This window comes from Vulpes vulpes, chromosome 6 (assembly GCF_048418805.1).
Source record: "Vulpes vulpes isolate BD-2025 chromosome 6, VulVul3, whole genome shotgun sequence".
Taxonomy (NCBI): Eukaryota; Metazoa; Chordata; class Mammalia; order Carnivora; family Canidae; genus Vulpes; species Vulpes vulpes.
The window spans coordinates 29,547,225-29,568,306 of record NC_132785.1 but is presented as its reverse complement, the minus strand read 5'-3'; positions in this window follow the sequence as shown (position 1 = coordinate 29,568,306).

Sequence of the window (21,082 nt, the reverse complement as noted above, 5' to 3'; positions counted from 1 at the left end):
AAATTGGACTCTTTTTTTCCTTAGTCTAAAGCTGGAGAAAGCAGACAATGGATACTAAGTACCCTTACATTACAAAGTGCAAGCTCACCTCTGTAGTACTTGCAAAGTGAGTGATAAGAAATCAAGTTGCCATGATTCCTCATCAACTCTCTTGAGGTATAAAAAGATGGAAGTTAAAAGGATTGCAGAGCAATATCACTGCAGCAAATTCTGGAAGGCTATAATATTTTTACTTCCCCTCCTAGACAGTGGAGAGAGGGGTGGTGTAGGGAGGGAAGGAAAGTAGCAGAAACATCTAGTGAATAGCTGAAAGCATTTGACCTTGACTGCCTGGCATATGTGGGGTCTAAAGACATATATCAGAACCATGATGGAAGAAGTCTGAGGCAAGAAGCTGAAGTCTGTGGCTACAGAGTAAAACCCTACACCGGGAAGAAACTACAATTCGTGGTGGGACAAGGATTTGTGAGTGGTTTTAGTGGTGAGATGTGGGACACATTGGGAAGAAAGCTGACCCAGAGCTACCTTTAAGTGGACTTTGCTCACTTGAAGTTGGAGATCCCCCACAACTGCATGATAGAACCCAAAAATTAGCATAGGATGAGCTGCCAGATATACAGAGGCTGAGACTCAAATTATGAGAATTACAATTAGGGAATCCAACATGAGTATTTCTGTGGAAGCCAGAAATGCAACCAAAAGAAATTAATTAGTGTTAGGGATCTGCCACAGATAGAGGGCACCAGTGCCAGGATTTCATTCCCTATGTAGAGTTAACTACTGTTAATACCACTATAGATTAGTTTTACCTATCCTAGAACTTTACATAAATGGGCTAATATAGTATATACTCTTTTGTGTCTGATTTACTTTTCTCAGAATAATATTTTTGAGGTATATTCATAATGTTGCATGTATCAGTGGGTTATTTTTCTTTCTTATTACTGAGTATATATCATTAAATAAATATAGTTCAATATGTTTGTCTAGAAGCTCTGTATGTTTTGTCTTTATGTTAGATCCTTTTTTAAAAAAAAGTTGTATTTATTTTAGAGAAGAGAGAGAGAGTGAGGGTGGGGGAGGAACAGAGGGAGAAGGTGAGGGAGAGGGAAAAGGAGAGAATCTCAAGCAGACTCTATGCTGACCATGAAGCCCATCAAAGGGCTTGATCCCACAGCTCTGAGATCATGATATGAGCCAAAACCAAGAGCTGGATGCTCATCTGACTGAGCCATCAAATCACCACTTTACATTTGATTCTATCCTCCAATTTAAACTAATGTTTTATGTATGGCATGATGTATGGGTTGAAGTTCCTTTTTTTCATACAAATATTCAGTTTTTCCTGCATCATTCTTGAAAAGACTCTCATTTATTCATTCAATTATCCAATTACTGTTGTTACATAACAAACTGCCACAGAAATGAATGGCTTAGAACATGTCTTTTATTCTGGTCACTATTTTTGGATCAGGAATTTGAGAAAGGCTCTGCTGGGCAGTTCTTAATTTGGAGTTGCTCATGTAGATATACTCAGATGTTGCTTGGGACGGCAACAATCTAAAGCCTCAGTTAGGCTGGACCTTAGATGGTGCACATTCACATGACTGGCATGTTAGCTGTCAGCTGGAAGCTCAGCTGAGAGTGCCAACTGAAATATCTACACATGATCTCTCTAGTATGGCAGTCACAGGGTAGTCAATCTTACACAATGACTGGCTTCTCCCAAAATAAATGTCCCAAGAAAACCTGCAGAAGGTGTGTGGCCTTTCATGACCTACTTTCAGAAATTATGTAGTGTCACTTCCATCATATTCTTTTGATTAAAGCAGTCATAGAACCATCCAGATCCAAGAGAACCTCACATCTTGATCAGGAGTATATCTAAGAATTTGTAGTCATCTTTAAAATCATAACATCATATCTGGGGATCTATTTATAGACTCTTTTTTCTGTTTTATTGATCTATTCATCTATCCTCATATCAATAGTAATATCTTGATTATTATAATTTAAAATAAGTCTTCAAATACAGTAGTATAGGTTCTTAATTTTTTAAAACATTTTGGCTATGCTATATTCACATTTTCATATAAAGCAGCTTCTCAGTTTCTATTAAAGAAAAAAAAAAAAAACCTGTTCGGATTTTAACTGGCATTGTATTGAATCCATGGAACAATTTGGGAAAAGTTGATTTCTTAACACTATTAAATCTTGCAGCCCATAAATGGTATATTTCTCCATGTATTTAGGTTTTTATTCTCAGCATTGTTTTGTGGTGTTTCATGTAGAGAATGTACACATCTTTCATTAGACTTATTCCTATGTATTTTATAATTGTTGATGTTACTGGCAATGGAATTGACTTTTAATTTCATTTTTCCAATTATTTCTTGCTATATCATATATGGAAATTCAAATATATTAGTACATTGACCTTGAATCCTGAAACCTTGCTAAATTTATGTTATAACTTGTTATACTGTACATCTCCAACACAATTTTTATTTTTTATTTTTTTTAAATTTATTTTTATTGGTGTTCAATTTACCAACATACAGAATAACCCCCAGTGCCCGTCACACATTCACTCCCACCCCCCGCCCTCCTCCCCTTCTACCCCCCTAGTTCGTTTCCCAGAGTTAGGAGTCTTTATGTTCTGTCTCCCTTTCTGATATTTCCCACACATTTCTTCTCCCTTCCCTTATATTCCCTTTCACTATTATTTATATTCCGCAAATGAATGAGAACATATAATGTTTGTCCTTCTCTCTTACTTGTCCAAGTAAGATTGACTTACTGCACTCAGCATAATACCCTCCAGTTCCATCCACGTTGAAGCAAATGGTGGGTATTTGTCATTCCTAATGACTGAGTAATATTCCATTGTATACATAAACCACATCTTCTTTATCCACTCATCTTTCGATGGACACCAAGGCTCCTTCCACAGTTTGGCTATTGTGGACATTGCTGCTAGAAACATCGGAGTGCAGGTGTCCCAGCGTTTCATTGCATCTGTATCTTTGGGGTAAATCCCCAACAGTGCAATTGCTGGGTTGTAGGGCAGGTCTATTTTTCACTCTTTGAGGAACCTCCACAATTTTCCAGAGTGGCTGCACCAGGTCACATTCCCACCAACAGTGTAAGAGGGTTCCCTTTTCTCCGCATCCTCTCCAAATTTTGCGGTTTCCTGCCTTGTTAATTTTCCCCATTCTCACCGGTGTGAGGTGGTATCTCGTGGTTTTGATTTGTATTTCCCTGATGGCAAGTGATGCAGAGCATTTTCTCATGTGCTTGTTGGCCATGTCTATGTCTTCCTCTGTGAGATTTCTCTTCATGTCTTTTGCCCATTTCATGATTGGAATGTTTGTTTCTTTGGAGTTGAGTTTAATAAGTTCTTTATAGATCTTGGAAACTAGCCCTTTATCTGATATGTCATTTGCAAATATCTTCTCCCATTCTGTAGGCTGTCTTTTAGTTTTGTTGACTGTATCCTTTGCTGTGCAAAAGCTTCTTATCTTGATGAAGTCCCAATAGTTCATTTTTGCTTTTGTTTCTTTTGCCTGTATGGATGTATCTTGCAAGAAGTTACTTGGCCGAGTTCAAAAAGGGTGTTGCCTGGGTTCTCCTCTAGGATTTTGATGGAATCTTGTCTCAGATTTACATCTTTCATCCATTTTGAGTTTATCTTTGTGTATGGTGAAAGAGAGTGGTCTAGTTTCATTCTTCTGCATGTGGATGTCCAATTTTCCCAGCACCATTTATTGAAGAGACTGTCTTTCTTCCAATGGATAGTCTTTCCTCCTTTATCGAATATTAGTTGACCATAAAGTTCAGGGTCCACTTCTGGGTTCTCTATTCTGTTCCATTGATCTATGTGTCTGTTTTTGTGCCAGGACCACACTGTCTTGATGACCACAGCTTTGTAGTACAACCTGAAATCTGGCATTATGATGCCCCCAGCTATGGTTTTCTTTTTTTAAATTCCCCTGGCTATTCAGGGTCTTTTCTGATTCTACACAAATCTTAAAATAATTTGTTCTAACTCTCTGAAGAAAGTCCATGGTATTTTGATAGGGATTGCATTAAACGTGTAAATTGCCTTGGGTAACATTGACATTTTCACAATATTAATTCTGCCAATCCATGAGCATGGGATATTTTTCCATCTCTTTGTGTCTTCCTCACTTTCTTTCAGAAGTGTTCTGGAGTTTTTAGGGTATTGATTCTTTACCTCTTTGGTTAGGTTTATTCCTAGGTATCTTATGCTTTTGGGTGCAATTGTAAATGGGATTGACTCCTTAATTTCTCTTTCTTCAGTCTCATTGTTAGTGTATAGAAATGCCACTGATTTCTGGGCATTGATTTTGTATCCTGCCACGCTACCAAATTGCTGTATGAGTTCTAGCAATCTTGGGGTGGAGGCTTTTGGGTTTTCTATGTAGAGTATCATGTCATCGGCGAAGAGGGAGAGTTTGACTTCTTCTTTGCCAATTTGAATGCCTTTAATGTCTTTTTGTTGTCTGATTGCTGAGGCGAGGACTTCCAGTACTATGTTGAATAGCAGTGGTGAGAGTGGACATCCCTGTCGTGTTCCTGATCTTAGGGGAAAGGCTCCCAGTGCTTCCCCATTGAGAATGATATTTGCTGTGGGCTTTTCATAGATGGCTTTTAAGATGCTGAGGAATGTTCCCTCTATCCCTGCACTCTGAAGAGTTTTGATCAGGAATGGATGCTGTATTTTGTCAAATGCTTTCTCTGCATCTAATGAGAGGATCATATGGTTCTTGGTTTTTCTCTTGCTGATATGATGAATCATACTGATTGTTTTACACGTGTTGAACCAGCCTTCTGTCCCGGGGAATAATCCTACTTGGTCATGATGAATAATTTTCTTAATGTACTGTTGGATCCTATAGGCTAGTATCTTGTTGAGAATTTTTGCATCCATGTTCATCAGGGATATTGGTCTGTAATTCTCCTTTTCGGTGGGGTCTTTGGTTTTGGAATTAAGGTGATGCTGGCCTCATAGAACGAATTTGGAAGTACTCCATCTCTTTCTATCTTTCCAAACAGCTTTAGGAGAATAGGTATGGTTTCTTCTTTAAACGTTTGATAGAATTCCCCTGGGAAGCCATCTGGCCCTGGACTTTTCTGTCTTGGAAGGTTTTTGATGACTGCTTCAATTTCCTCCCTGGTTATTGGCCTGTTCAGGTTTTCTATTTCTTCCTGTTCCAGTTTTGGTAGTTTGTGGCTTTCCAGGAATGCGTCTTTTTCTTCTACATTGCCTAATTTATTGGCGTAGAGCTGCTCATAATATGTTTTTAAAATCGTTTGTATTTCCTTGGTGTTGGTAGTAATCTCTCCTTTCTCATTCATGATTTTATTAATTTGAGTCTTCTCTCTCTTCTTTTTAATAAGGCTGGCTAATGGTTTATCTATCTTATTAATTCTTTCAAAGAACCAACTCCTGGTTCTGTTGATCTGTTCCACAGTTCTTCTGGTCTCGATTTCGTTGAGTTCTGCTCGAATCTTTATTAACTCTCTTCTTCTCCTGGGTGTAGGATCTATTTGCTGTTTTTTCTCTAGCTCCTTTATGTGTAAGGTTAGCTTTTGTATTTCAGTTCTTTCCAGTTTTTGAATGGATGCTTGTATTGCGATGTATTTCCCCCTTAGGACTGCTTTTGCTGCATCCCAAAGATTTTGAACGGTTCTATCTTCATTCTCATTAGTTTCCAAGAATCTTTTTAATTCTTCCTTAATTTCCTGATTGACCCTTTCATCTTTTACCAGTATGGTCCTTAACCTCCACATGTTTGTGGTCTTTCCAAACTTCTTGTTGTGATTTCGTTCTAATTTCAAGGCATTATGGTCTGAGAATATGCAGGGGATTATCCCAATCTTTTGGTATCGGTTCAGACCCGATTTGTGACCCAGTATGTGGTCTATTCTGGAGAAAGTTCCATGTGCACTTGAGAAGAATGTGTATTCAGTTGAGTTTGGATGTAAAGTTCTGTAGATATCTGTGAAATACATCTGGTCCAGTGTATCATTTAAAGCTCTCGTCTCTTTGGAGATGTTGTGCTTAGAAGACCTATTGAGTATAGAAAGAGCTAGATTGAAGTCACTAAGTATAAGTGTATTATTATCTAAGTATTTCTTCACTTTGGTTATTAATTGATTGATATATTTGGCAGCTCCCAATTTCGGGGCATATATATTGAGGATTGTTAAGTCCTCTTGTTGGATAGATCCTTTAAGTATGTTTTAGTGTCCCTCTTCATCTCTCACTATGGTCTTTGGGGTAAATTTTAGTTTATCTAAGGATGGCTACCCCTGCTTTCTTTTGAGGACCATTCGAATGGTAAATGGTTCTCCAACCTTTTATTTTCAGGCTGTAGGTGTCCTTCTGTCTAAAATGAGTCTCTTGTAGACAGCAAATAGATGGTTCCTACTTTTTTATCCAGTCTGAAACCCTGCGCCTTTTGATGGGGTCATTAAGCCTGTTCACGTTCAGAGTTACTATTGAGAGATATGAGTTTAGTGTCACCATGATATCTATTCAGTCCTTGTTTTTGTGGATTGTTCCACTGAACTTCTTCTTAAAGGGGAATTTTAAGAGTCCCCCTTAAAATTTCTTGCAGAGCTGGTTTGGAGGTTACATATTCTTTCAGTTCCTGCCTGTCTTGGAAGCTCTTGATCTCTCCTTCCATTTTGAATGAGAGCCTTGCTGGATAAAGTATTCTTGGTTGCATGTTCTTCTCATTTAGGACCTGAATATATCCTGCCAGCCCTTTCTGGCCTGCCAGGTCTCTGTGGAGAGGTCTGCTGTTACCCGAATACTCCTTCCCATAAAAGTCAGGGAATTCTTGTCTCTTGCTTCTTTAAGGACCTTCTCTTTATCTTTGGAATTTGCAAGCTTCACTATTAAATGTCGAGGTGTTGAACGGTTTTTATTGATTTTAGGGGGGGATCTCTCTATTTCCTGGATCTGAATGCCTGTTTCCCTTCCCAGATTAGGAAAGTTTTCAGCTAGGATTTGTTCAAATACATATTCTGGCCCTCTGTCCCTCTCGGCACTCTCAGGAACCCCAATTAAACGTAGGTTTTTCTTCCTCAGGCTGTCGTTTATTTCCCTTAATCTATCCTCACGGTCTTTTAATTGTTTGTCTCTTTTTTCCTCAGTTTCCCTCTTTGCCATCAACTTGTCTTCTATATCACTCACTCATTTTTCCACCTCGTTAACCCTCGTCGTTAGGACTTCTAGTTTGGATTGCATCTCATTCAATTGATTTTTCATTTCTGCCTGATTAGCTCTAAATTCTGCAGTCATGAAGTCTCTTGAGTCCTTTATGCTTTTTTCTAGAGTCACCAGTAGCTGTATAATAGTGTTTCTGAATTGGCTTTCTGACATTGAATTGTAATCCAGATTTTGTAACTCTGTGGGAGAGAGGACTGTTTCTGATTCTTTCTTTTGAGGTGAGGTTTTCCTTCTAGTATATTGCTCAGCGCAGTGGCCAAAAGCAAGTTGTATTGGGAAAAGGAGAAAAAGAGAAGAGAGAAAGAAGGAAAGAAAAGAGAAAAAGAAAAAAAGAAAAGAGGAAGAAAAAAAGAAAAAGAAGAAGAAAAAGAGAAAGAGAAAGAAAAAGAAAGAAAGGAAAAAAAGGGTGGGGGAAGGAAACAAAAAGAAAAAAAAAAAAAACACCAAAAACCAAAAAAACAACAACAACACCAAAAAAAAAAAAAAAAAAAAAAAAAAAACCACGGGGGAGTATCTTCTGATTCTGTATACTTTAAGTCCCTTGACTTCCCCTGGATCTTGTCCGTCTAGCTGGTCTGCTGGGGGAGGGGCCTGCTGTGATTTTCAGGTGTTAGCACTTGGGGGAGCTGCTCTGCCCCTGCCTGGTGCAGGGCTCCGTGGGGGTTGTTTACCCCGTGAGGCCCCAGGAGGAACAACCACAGTGGCGGGGCCAGCTCTGCAGCCCTGGAGTCAGCTCCCGCAGTAGCTCCGGGGCTCTCCGTCTGCAGGGCCTGGGGGCTCCCGGGCGGGGCCGCTGATGTGCTCAGCTTGGGGCAGGAGCGTCCTCGCTGTCCTGGGCCCTCCCGGCCTCTGCCTGTCCCGGGGGAGGCCAGATCCTGGGCTGTGTCCCGGCGCCCTGTGCTCCGGGGCCTGCGCTGTTGGATTCGCGCTCCCGCCCCGCAGCCCCCTCCGCGGAGCCGCCGCCCGAGCCCCTCCGAGCTGCTCCGGGTCCCGCCGTGCGCGCTGCAGCCCTTAGGGAGCTCGGCCGCGGGGTGTGGGGCGCTCCCAGGGGCGCAGGTGCCTGTTAGTGTCCCAGGGAGCCCGAGGGCATCCCCGCCCTCCTGGGTCCTGCTCCAACTCCCTGGGAGCCCCTTTCCGCGGGGAAGGTTGGTGCAGCTCCTGCTCCTCCGGGACGGGGCTCTCCTGTCCTGGGGACACTCGCCCCGGCCTCAGCCCAGCTCCTCGCGGGGCCCCTCCCCCTTGGAGGCCTTTTGTGTCTTTATTTCTTTTTCCCCGTCTTCCTACCTTGATAGAAGCGCGAACTCTTCTCACTGTAGCATTCCAGCTGGTCTCTCTTTAAATCTCAGGCCGAATTCGTAGGTTTTCAGGATAATTTGAAGGTTTTCTAGATAATTTGGTGGGGACAGGTGATTTGGGGACCCTACTCCTCCGCCATCTTGCCCCTCCTCCATCCAACACAATTTTTTAAAATAGTTTTAGTCTTGTTCTCAAATTTGGGGATCAAATCTGAAATTTTTTTGGCATTAATTTTTTTCCTTGTTTTTCTGCTTCAATCTCACTCTTCCTTATTTCAGGGACTTCAATTACTCATAAGTTAGACTCACTGTTGTTGCCCCACAGATCTCTGAGGCCATTTATTTTTTTAGTGTCTTTTCCTCTGATTCAATTTGGATACTTTGTTGATCTTCTGCTGTGTTCAATCTTCTGTTAAACTCATCCAGGGCATTTTCCATTTCATATATTTTATTTTTTTCAGTTCCAGTGTTTCCATTTACTTCTTGTTTTATAATTCTAATTTCTCTGCTGAGATTACCCATCTGTTCATTAATAATGACATTTTTTTAAATCATTGAATATATTTATAAAAGCTGTTTAAGTTCTTTTCGGCTGATTGCAATTTCTCTGCCATCTCTGGGTCTGTTTCCATTGATTATTTTATCTAATGATTATAGAGCACATTTTCCTACTTCTTTTGATAAGCCAGAGCAGCCCAGTATCTTAGTTGTGGCCTTTCTCACCCAATTAAATGCCTGCCTGCAGTTTCAGCAAGATCTCTCTATTTTGGTTGATCTGAATTTTAATGCCACCCTGACTCTGTGATCTCCAAAACTGCAGGTCAACTCATAGTTCCCTAAGTAGCTATTTGCTGCCAGGCCTTGAAGAGTCTCTCTATACATGCAGCTTAGTATTTGGTCAAAGATTTAAGGGGACCCCCATGCAGATTTATGAAACTCTTTTTCTGCCCAGGTGCCTCCTTTCAGGGATCCATCCTTGCAAATTTCAACTGTAGCAACCCCAAACTCTGATATCTCCATGCAGTTAGACTGTGGTGCTTTGCTTGGATTCCAAATTCCTGCGCCATGGTCTAAAAGTGCCTCCAGTTAGAAATCTGGGGTAATCATGGGCTCATATATCTTCCTTCACACAGAGATTACAGCCTATTACTGCCTGTTGTCCATCATCTGAAAATGGTTGCTCCATATATATTTGCCTAGCTTTATAATTGTTTATGCTAGAAGAGTTAGTCAAGTACCAGTTATCATCTTGGCTAGAAAGTCAGTTGATAGTTTATTATCTAAGATTGCCTGGAGACATCAGAAACTGGTTAAGATTTCATTCCAGTTACAGGAATAAAATATCCATAATGTTTGAAAGGACAATAATGAGAAATAATAAATTAGTTTTCCACTTGTACCCTACAGAGTTCAATTGATTCAATATACTAGTTATATTATCATATCAGAAATATATGTATATATGTGGAATAAGAGAGTATGTTTGGGGAGCACTAATGCTGCCCCTTTAATTAGGGAATGGAGAGAATGGTGACCCATAAAACCTTGATTATAAAGGAATAAAGCTGGAGTGGGTTGGAGCAGGAGAACCTTGAGTTTGGATTCAGTCCCAACTCTATTTCTTATTAACATTATTGAGCAAAGTCATTTAACCTCTCAAAGTCAATGTCCCCCACCATTCCAGCTGGATTAAAATATTGGCTCACCTCCTTCTTGTCATGAGTAGCAGATGTGAAATGTATGCAAACTCCCTACAAATGCTAGTCTTTATTAATGGGAACTTGATTTAGGAGCATATGAGTAAGGAGGAAAGAAGGAAAAGAAAGGAGAGGAGACGAGAGAAGAGGAGAAGAGAGGATGGAAGGAAGGAAGGAAGGAAGGGAGGGAGGGAGGAAGAAAGGAAGGAAGGAAGGAAGGAAGGAAGGAAGGAAGGAAGGAAGGAAGGAAAAAGAGAGGAAAGAAAGAAAGAAAGAAAGAAAGAAAGAAAGAAAGAAAGAAAGAAAGAAAGAAAGAGAAAAGGCTTTATCCTAGAATGTAGGTACATATTCTGTTCTAACTTTTTATTTTCTAAGTATGTACAATAATACTAGCAACCCCATTTGTTCAGTGCTTATTACATGCCAGACAGTTTTGCAGATGTTGGTTTATTTACTGGCTACCCTAAACTTGAATCACAGGTATTAACATCCTGATTTTGCAAATGAGGGAACCAAGGCTAAACAAAGTTAAACTGGCTCAAGGGCAAATGGCAAACCAAGAAATCAAACTCAGACTCTTGCATCTACAAAGCCTATATTTTTGCCATTACACCACATGGACCATGGGCAATCATCACTTCTCTAGGCTTCAGGGCCCTCCTCCATGATTTGAGTCATTTGCTAAGTATTACTATCCCTTTCCATAAAAACATGCATAATTGCAACATGATTTTCTAATTTTACTAAACCTCACGCATAAAGAAATCTAATCTAATTCTAAATCTACTTAACTTGGAAATGTTGAATTCTAGGAGTATATTTGGTCTGGTTTTCATATTCAGTTTCTGATTTGTTATCAGTAAAGACTTCAGTCTGAGCAATGATTTTCTCACCTTATTCTAATCAATCACACAGGACTTGGTGCTCAACTTTTTTCTCCTTTATGCTAGTCAAGTTCACAGTGGATTTCTAGATGTGTCATCTGTTATTGCTTGCCATAGAGGTGGTGGAAATGTAACATAGGTAAGTATTTTTGAAACAGAGTCTCCCTGCTTATTCTGATGCACCCTCTGTCCACAGAGATCACACTGCAGTTTTATATTATTTCGTCCTATGCTCACTAGCACTAATTATCATTTTATCTCTTTATTTTTAAATCTATACAATCCATGGCAATAAAATTATCAGTTTGCAGAGATGGCCTGAGAAGTGAGAAAAGAGAAAAACTTCATCTCTATGTCTGCTTTGACAAGATTAGAAATGGGGACGTGATGGAAGAAGCAAAGAGGCCCCATGCAGAAGCAGAGGCCAAACTTTGTAATGGCCAGAGGTCATTCTACCAGCATCAATGGACAGAGGGCACATTTGAATAAGCATATCAAATACATGTCAGAGAGTCATTCCCCACCACCACCCGACAATCACCGCAGGTAGTAGCAGGTAGTATAGTTGGATCTGCACCGTGTATGTGAAAGGCATTGAAGGGAAGGAAAAACTGGCCAGTGAGGTTGGCTGTGTAACAGCTTCAGAGGGAGAAAGGAGCTGTTTCCAAATATTTCTACCATATGTAGGAAAATAAAAAGGTACAAACTGACTAGTTAAGTCAGATGTTCTCCTGGCACAATCTGGAGATCCAATGGGGACCTAAACCCCTATATTTTCCTGGTCGTAACAGTCTTTGATACCTTCTAGTGTTAGGTCTCCGAGGAGAATGGAAACTGACCAGTAGTGATGCACTAACTCACCTGTCACCTCCAAATCATTACTTTCTCTCCCTGTATATATATCAGCAACAAGGGTCACTCACCAATCATCTGGCTGAAATACAGGCTTTGAAAGCATGCTTCCTCCTACAGAAATTCAGTTTGTGTCTAGCTCCAAGTTGACCTCTTTTTCAATCTCTTGAATTTAAAATTAATGCAGCATCTCTGTTTACTGCATGATTGAAGATTCCAAACTCTGAAATGTAATCACATGCAAAATGTTAGCAGGGCAAAAGATCAAGGACGTGTATAAGACAATTTGACACATGCAGAGGCCAAGTCAGAAAGGTCAAGTCAGAAAATAAATTGCAACTAGCAAGGGCATGAAAGATCACTGGGGCCACGCTTTATAAATATATTAGCAACATGAACAAAATATAGACTCTTTAATTATTGTGGTGGCAAGGGAAATAGAATAAGAGATAACAAAATGGTAGAAGTATTAAATATCTCCATCATCCTAAGATATATATTCAGCACTTGAAAAATATTATTTTGACTTCAGTTTTGACCCCCCCCAAAAATTTTTTTAAAGACTCCAATAAACAGAAGCCTAATTATTCTGTACTTAGAAGAAAAAGGTAAGTTGGCCTAAGAAGTACTTTATCAACTGTTTACTGGACATTTCTGGATGTCTCAAAATCACTACAACTCAACCTATCTAAAACAAACTCATCACATTTCCATCAAAAATTATCCCTCTCCCCAAATATTTCCTGTCACAGCCAGTGACACTACTATTCATTTTCCAAATCTTGGAGACTTGAAACTTTTGCATTACTTTGACTCATCTCCCTCCCATCTTTAATGTTTATTGTCAACACCAGCTTTCCTTGTTTTATTTCCTTCAAAGCATCTCTTGATCTCTTTCTCTATAACTACTACTTTAAAAAAAAATATTTCACCTCACAATTTAACTCTCACATCCTCTGTGCTTACCTTGCAAGATCCACCTTTTTTTGTTTTTTAAGTAGGCTCCACGTCCAGCATGGAGCCCAATGCAAGACTTGAATTCACAACCCTCATATCAGGGCTTGAACTGACATCAAGAATAACATGCTTAACCAATAGAGCTCCCCAGGTACCCCAGGATCCATTCATTTACTCTCAAGGCAGCTTTTTTTCAAAACCACAAAAGGCCTCTGTCTTCTGTCTCATCAACTCCTCACCCTCCAGCATAGTCTATTCAACATATGGAAGCTTATGTGATGTGATTTGCCAGCTCACTTCTCTCCTCTTTTTTCTAGTCAATACCAGCCTCTCAGAATTTGCAGTTCTCACTCCTCCATGAAAGGCATCCAAGTAGACACATGCACTGAGTAGGAACTGTGCTTTGACTGAGACTCCAGGAGCTTGTGCCTCAGCTCCTGGCTCTGGTGTCCAAGTTCTTTTTTTTTTAATAAGATTTTATTTATTTATTCATGAGGGACACACAGAGAGAGGCAGAGGGAGAAGCACACTCCCCACCAGGAGCCTGATGTGGGCTCAATTCCAGGACCCTGGGATCGCAACCTGAGCTGAAGGCAGACTCTCAACCACTGAGCCACCCAGGCGCCCCTCTGGAGTCCAAGTTTGATTATCATTAGCCACTTGGATCTCTTTGAGTTCTGGTATTGAAAACAAAAGGAGAGGACAGAGGTGCCACCAGCAGCAGCAATGACACAGAGCAGAATTCAGCACAAGCCATTGTGCATGCTTTTCTGATGGGATACATGACACAGGCTTCTATCACCAAAAGCCCATGTTCCCAGTGACTTAACGCATGGGTTTATTTCTCTCTCATGCCACAGGCCCACACCAGTTAGTGGGGCAGGGTGAAGAGTTGGGAGCAAGAAGCAGTGGATAGCAGGAAGACCCAGGCACCCAGACTCCTTCAGTCCTAAAGTACCACTATCTTCAATGAGATTCCAAAGGTGCTGAGCACAGGAAGAGAGATGGTCACGCAGAAGAGCTTTTACTGAACCAGGCCTGTAGGTGGCAGACATCACTTCTGTCCATATTCTATTAAACAGACCTTAGTCACATGACCCCAAGTTAACTGCAAAGGATCTGGGAGATGTAGTTCAGCCACCTACCTGGGAAGGGGAGGAAAAGCATAGATGTTATTGAAGATGAACACTTTCATGCACCATCCAAAATTCCATTTTTTTCTGGCTGCTGGGAACCTATTCTTAGATTTGCCCTCAAATCCATATTTCCTTTTTTCTCAATTTAAAGCACTAATTCCTGACATGAACCATTCTCTTGAGCCATTTGTGTTAATTTTATTTGACCATATGTGTTACAATTTCCCATCTTCTGGGTTTGAGCATTTCTGTTTACTTTTAACTACTCTAGCTTGAGCTCATACCATGACTGGCAGGTTCTACTCTGTTCTCAACCTGTCTCACACCACAGAACAGTAGACCCAGACACTGATGGCTGACTCCTATATCTCAAAAGGATAACAAATATTTTAAGTGGGACAATGTTTATACTATAATTACCTATATAGAGAGTTTCATAGAACAAACTTTGTAATCAGGGAGACATGGGTTCAAATCCTACAGAGCTTGGCTACTGCGTGATCTTCCTGGCTTATTAACCACCCCGAGCCTCAGATTCCTCATCTATAAAATGAAAATAATAACATCTCCTTTCAGAGCTATTGTGAAGACTGAATAAAATATTTGTTAGATACTTAACACAAAAATCATGACATTAGTCAATTGAATGCAAAGGCCATTTTGGCATTTTCAAATTGGTAACAAATTCTTAATAACACCCAAGAAATAATTAGTAATATTATTTTAGACAAAAGCAACAGGCTGATGGGGGAGATGTTTGGAAATTAGGTAAAAACCTAGGAAGACTCTGCTATAAATCCTATGTCAAAAATGGAAGTTAATATCCTCCCCCTCTAAAATGGGTTGTTAAAATGGGACTCTCTGGCTCTCATGTTTACAGAGGTCCCAAGATCATTAAAGTAGGTAGCAATTACCTCCACATCCTGAAGCAGGGTGTTAGACCACACATGGAGGACATGTGAAGAGATTTTGAAACCAGTTAGATCAGTATTGTGCCACCAGTAACCACCAGGCCATGTACAGAAAAAAAAGGAGAGGGAATTCTGTGAAGGAGGGAAGAAGAAGCCAGAAAAGGGGGTTCTTTTGGGAAGAGATATCTGAGAGCCATTGGTTTCCTCAACTCTCACCTGGGGTAGGAGAGAAGATTGCTTCTCCCAACTTCCTGTCATGAAAACACTCCCCTAGAGCATTGGGCCACAGAGGCAAGAATCTGACTCACTTCTACTGTCTAAGGCTGAGGGGCAGGAGGGAGTGAGCAAAGAGAGCACAATGACAGGCAGAAGTGCACATTTCCCAAAGCTGCCAGCTGGAGAAGGTGCAGTGCAATCAGGAGAACTCTGTTGGGGGGTTCCAGACCGGGGAAACAGCTAGAGAATTCTCAAGAGCTCCCATAAAGGAAAGAACTAGAAATAGAGGACATTGACACCAGTCCAGAAGCCTTATTCCCTTTCTCCCTAATCCCCTCATCTGTGTGACCCAACACTGAGCCATAACAGCCACTGGTAAGAGGTGGCAGGTGGAGGATGAGGGCCGGAAGGGAGAAATAGACAATGTCCTTCACGCTGACTATAGGTTTCCAAGCCTGAATCAGGACCAACCTGGGGTGAGGAAATGCTTTAGACTGATTTAAAGTTAAATGGCTTAACGTTAGCTCCACTGAAATAAAACTACTTTTATGAATAAAGAGTATCATAAAAGCTACAGGTGCTACCTAAAGGTCTGTCCAGAAAGTCTGAGTCCAGAGTGCATGTTTGAAGGGGCAATAGGAGAAAGGTAGAGTTGCTTTCTGCTCTTGGTCTCCTCATAAGGTCCAGCTCACTCAATAAATCAGCTACCAGTTCACTTAGCCTGCTCTCTTGACCCCTTCATTTGACCCTTACTCCTGTCCTCAGACCCAAGAGTATGTTGACTATATATTCACCAGGAAGTTCACCTTTAGATACTTAACTATATTCATTCGATAAATATTTATTGAGTATCAACTATACTACGTGCCATATACTGCTTTATTGAAAGCAAGGAAAAAATAGTTGCTTTCAGGGAACAAATATACAGCACAATGCTAGGTACTAAAGATACCATGATGAGTTTGTCATGTGTCTATTTGGCTGTGCTGGGCTATATTTCCCAGAGTATCACTTGTTGTGTTTTTCCTACTAGACCAGAAGAGAATTCTTGGGAGGGGTAGAGAGCTGAAGTGGGGCAGCAGCCCTTCCCCGTGTAGCTCAAACAAGTTGTTGATGATCTGCTGAGTTACCCCTGGCATGAAGCAGTAGCTGGGACTACCTTTTCTGATCTTCCTTCTGCTTCTTTGATACCTAGGCCAGGTTGGCTTCTGGCCAGGTATGTGTGTAGCTCCCTGATGAAAGGCTTTGGTTTCTGCAGGATACCCTTGTCTTTAAGGTCAGAGTCAAAAAATAAACACAGGCTTCAATCTGTCCTTGTAGGGTCCCACCCAGCCCTTGATCTATCCACTCTACATCCACTCCCCTCCTGACTGTGGTCCTATGGACATCAAGATCTAGTAACAGATGCAGATATTATATGACGTATTTCTCTGCTTGAACCCTGACTGATACAGGTATTATGATTAAAAAAAAAAAAAAAAAGAAGGTCAGTGGGGCATAGGAGGAGGTTATTTTAAATAGGGTAGTCAGGGCAGCCCAGGTGGCTCAGCAGTTTAGCGCCACCTTCAGCCCAGGGCCTGATCCTGGAGACCCAGGATCGAGTCCCATGTCAGGCTCCCTGCATGGAACCTGCTTCTCCCTCTGCCTGTGTCTCTGCCTCTCTCTCTCTCTCTCTCTCATGAATAAATAAATAAAATCTTTAAAATAAATAAATAAATAAATAAATAAATAAATAAATAAATAAATAAGGTAGTCAGATGTGTTCCCTGAGGAAGTAACATTTGAGCAGAGACTTGAATGAGTAAATGAGGCCTCAGAATATCTGGAAGGAAATTATTCCAACAAAGAGGATAGCAAGTGCAAAGGCCCTGGGTCAGGAATAAGTCAGCATGCTGGAGAAATCAGAAGGTTGGTGTGATGAGATCAGAGAAGGAAACTCTCTGGCTCCTGTGTAAAGAATTGATTAGAGAGTGTCAAGGTGGAAACAGGGAGTCTGGGCAGGGGCTTAGATTATGTGGTATTTGTAGAAGTGGTAAGTGTCCAGATTCAATACATATTTTGAAAGTAGAGCTGATAGGAATTGTTGATGAAATGGATGTGAGCGTGAGGAAAAAAAGAATCAACAATAATTCTTGTTGTTTTCCACTGAGAAGCCATATGCTAACCCTAGGAGGATCTAAAAATAAGGCCTCACCATCCTCAAGGAAACAGTCTGTTGGGCCACGTGCCTTCTGCATATGCCCCATACTCAGCATTTCCTCTCTCTCCAAACTCTTCCCAATTCTGCATTTAAATAATTGTGTGTCTTTCATCTTCACTCAACTGTGAGCTCCATGGAAGTAGGGATCCTTCTTATTTATCCTTTTTTTTTTTTTACTTGCCCCAGTCCACTTAGTGCAGTGATTTGTGGAGAACAGAGTTTATTTAAATTTTTTTCATGTTTATTTTCTTGAAAAAGATTTTAAACATACAAAATCTCATAAGCTGTCCTAATTCCTTGAAATCACATCACAAAGTGGCTTTATGGTTTTATTTTTTGGAAAGTCAATATGTGCATTTGTTTGCATGTGCTAATTTTTTTTCTTTTGGCAAATTTTAGGGATATGCCAGGAATCAAAGATTATAATAGAGGAAATCCTTTTATTCCTGTCACTTACTTCACAAAAGAATCAGAATTTCTTTTAACAAAGTACATTTATATATTAGGCAGATTTTAGGCAACTGAATTCTAAACAAGTCAACCAAAGCCAATCCAATATCTTACACATGTTGGATATTAATTAACACAGTTAATTAAGGCAATTTAAAATCTCCCCTTCCTGATTCCATTAGCACTGTATTTTTCAACTAATAAAGAACCTTTCTTAAGTATTATGAATTGTTATGGAAATCACAAATTGCAGAGGCATTTATGAAGGAGAAATAATTTATTCATTAATTACTAAAATTCACTGACCATAAATTTGTCACTGAAATAAAACTGTGGCACTTATGCCCAGATGCACTCATAAATAACTAAATAATTAAACTCACAGCCTCAGAACAAAAGCCTCACAATGGGCACAATGAAGTCCAAAGAAGTATCTCACAGGACAAAAATAGAACATGTAATAAAAATTATGCTAATCTGCATGTGACCCCTTCAGAGCTTTTATGCCAGCAGTTTCCAGAAATTGTATGTTGTTTTTCATAACTTATTTCCTGTTCACTGTCCCTTAAGAGTGACAAAATATTTGGAGCATTCCAAGACAGATATTGTCCTTGCCAACACTGTACTGGTTGTGACAATGAGGATTGTGGACTTCCAGTGCTCAGAACACATCCTCTCCCAACTTTGCCTTCTCTCAACATGGCCACAAGCTTCCTTCACTGGACATGAAGGGGAAAAGAAGGAGAGAGAGAGGAGAACCAGCAATTAAGTACTTACTATTCAATAACTGTGGCTCTTAACACGTGGTTTAAATATATTTATTCAGTCCCCACAATAATTTTTTCTCCATCTTCAAACAACAGAATTGATACTGAGGATTTAATTAGATTGCTCAAGGTCACTCAGGACAAGATACTTTATATCCAACTCTTTCTGACTCTAAAGCCCATATTTTGGCACTTGAATTTGGCCTAAAGGTAGTACCTCAGGTCTCTAATTTGCACCCATCCGCTGAAGCATCCTACGCAGACAGCCCTAGGGAGATATGAAGCTCTGTGTTGGGTCTACTCTGGACAGACCAGCCTGCTCAGAAGGCAGTAGCTCCCCTTTTTCCCTCAGCAACTTCTTCTTGCCTTCAGAGAGCAAATCAATGTTTAACCAGCAAGTCAGAGACCTCTGACATATCAGAAGCACGTTAACTATAAGGAATTACACACACGTACCATGTTCTTTAACAATGTGTGAAAATATGGAGAAGGTGGCATGATGATGAGTTAGATATTAGAAGAATGAGTAAGTACCAAAATTATTAGCATTTTTCTGACTCTTCCTGCCCCACAAGCTTTTTATAAAAATAAAAAGGGTCCGCAGAACTTCAATTTCTTATTCCTGCCCTCCTACTTACTAGCTAAGTTACTTTGTCAAGACTTTTTTTTACCTCACAGAGCTTCTGTCTCTTCATTTGCAAACTACTGTCAATAAAGTCAACTTCAAATAGTTGTTAGAAGATCAAATGCAAGGGTGTGTATCTGAAAAGAGGTCAACAGGTCAAATATAGCCCACATATATATTTTATTTGAACAACAGAGCATGGGGGTTTTTGTATATTTTTTTTATTGGAGTTCGATTTGCCAACATATAGCATAATACCCAGTGTTCATCCCGTCAAATGCCCCCCTCAGTGCCCATCACCCAGTCACCCCAACCCCGCACCCACCTCCCTTTCCACTACCCCTTGTTCATTTCCCAGAGTTAGGAGTCTCTCACGTTCTGTGAGAACGTGATTTTTCCCACTCATTTTCTCTCCTTTCCCCTTTATTCCCTTTCACTATTTTTTATATTCCCCAAATGAATGAGACCATATAATGTTTGTCCTTCTCCGATTGACTTACTTCACTCAGCATAATACCCTCCAGTTCCATCTGCATTGAAGCAAATGGTGGGTATTTGTCGTTTCTAATGGCTGAGTAATATTCCATTGTATACAGAGACCACAGCTTCTTTATCCATTCATCTTTCAATGGACACCGAGGCTCCTTCCACAGTTTGGCGATTGTGGACATTGCACTGTAAACATTGGGATGCAGGTATCTCGGTCTTTCACTGCATCTGTATCTTTGGAGTAAATCTCCAGCAGTGCAATTGCTGAGTTGTAGGGTAGCTCTATTTTTACTCTTTGAGGAACTTCCACACAGTTTTCCAGAGTGACTATACCAGTTCACATTCCCACCAACAGTGCAAGAGGGTTCACCTTTTTCCACATCCTCTCCAGACATTTGCTGTTTCCTGTCTTGTTAATTTTCTCCATTCTCACTGGTGTGGGGTAATATCTCGTTGTGGTTTGATTTGTATTTGCCTGATGGCCAGTGATACGGAGCATTTTCTCTTGTGCTTGTTGGCCATGTCTATGTCTTCTTTGGTGAAATTTCTGTTCATGTCTTCTGCCCATTTGTATGATTGGATTCTTTGTTTCTTTGCTGTTTAGTTTAATAAGTTCTTTATAGATCTTGGAAACTAGCCCTTTATCTGATAGGTCATTTGCAAATATCTTTTCCCATTCTGTAGGTTGTCTTTTAGTTTTGTTGACTGTTTCTTTTGCTGTGCAGAAGCTTTTTCTATTATTAAATCTCAATAGTTCGTTTTTGCTTTTGTTTCTCTTGCCTTCATAGATGTATCTTGCAAGAAGTTGCTGTGGCCAAGGTCAAAAAGGGTGTTGCCTGTGTTCTCCTCTAGGATTTTGATGGATTCTTGTCTCACATTTTGACCTTTCATCCATTTTGAGTTTATCTTTGTGTATGGTGTAAGAGAATGGTCTAGTTTCATTCTTCTGCACGTGGCTGTCCAATTTTCCCAGCACCATTGATTGAAGAGACTGTCCTTTTACCAGTGGACAGTCTTTCCTGCTTTGTTGACTATTAGCTGACCATAGAGTTGAGGGTCCATTTCTGGGTTCTCTATTCTGTTCCATTGATCTGTGTCTGTTTTTGTGCCAGTACCACACTGTCTTGATGATCACAGCTTTGTAGTGCAACCTGAAATCTGTCATTGTGATGTCTCCAGCTCTGGTTTTCTTTTCAATATTCCCCTGGCTATTCGAGGTCTTTTCTGATTCCACACAAATCTTAAGATGATTTGTTCCAACTCTCTGAAGAAAGTCCAGTCCATGGTATTTTGATAGGGACTGCATTAAATGTGTAGAATGCCCTGGGTAGCATTGACA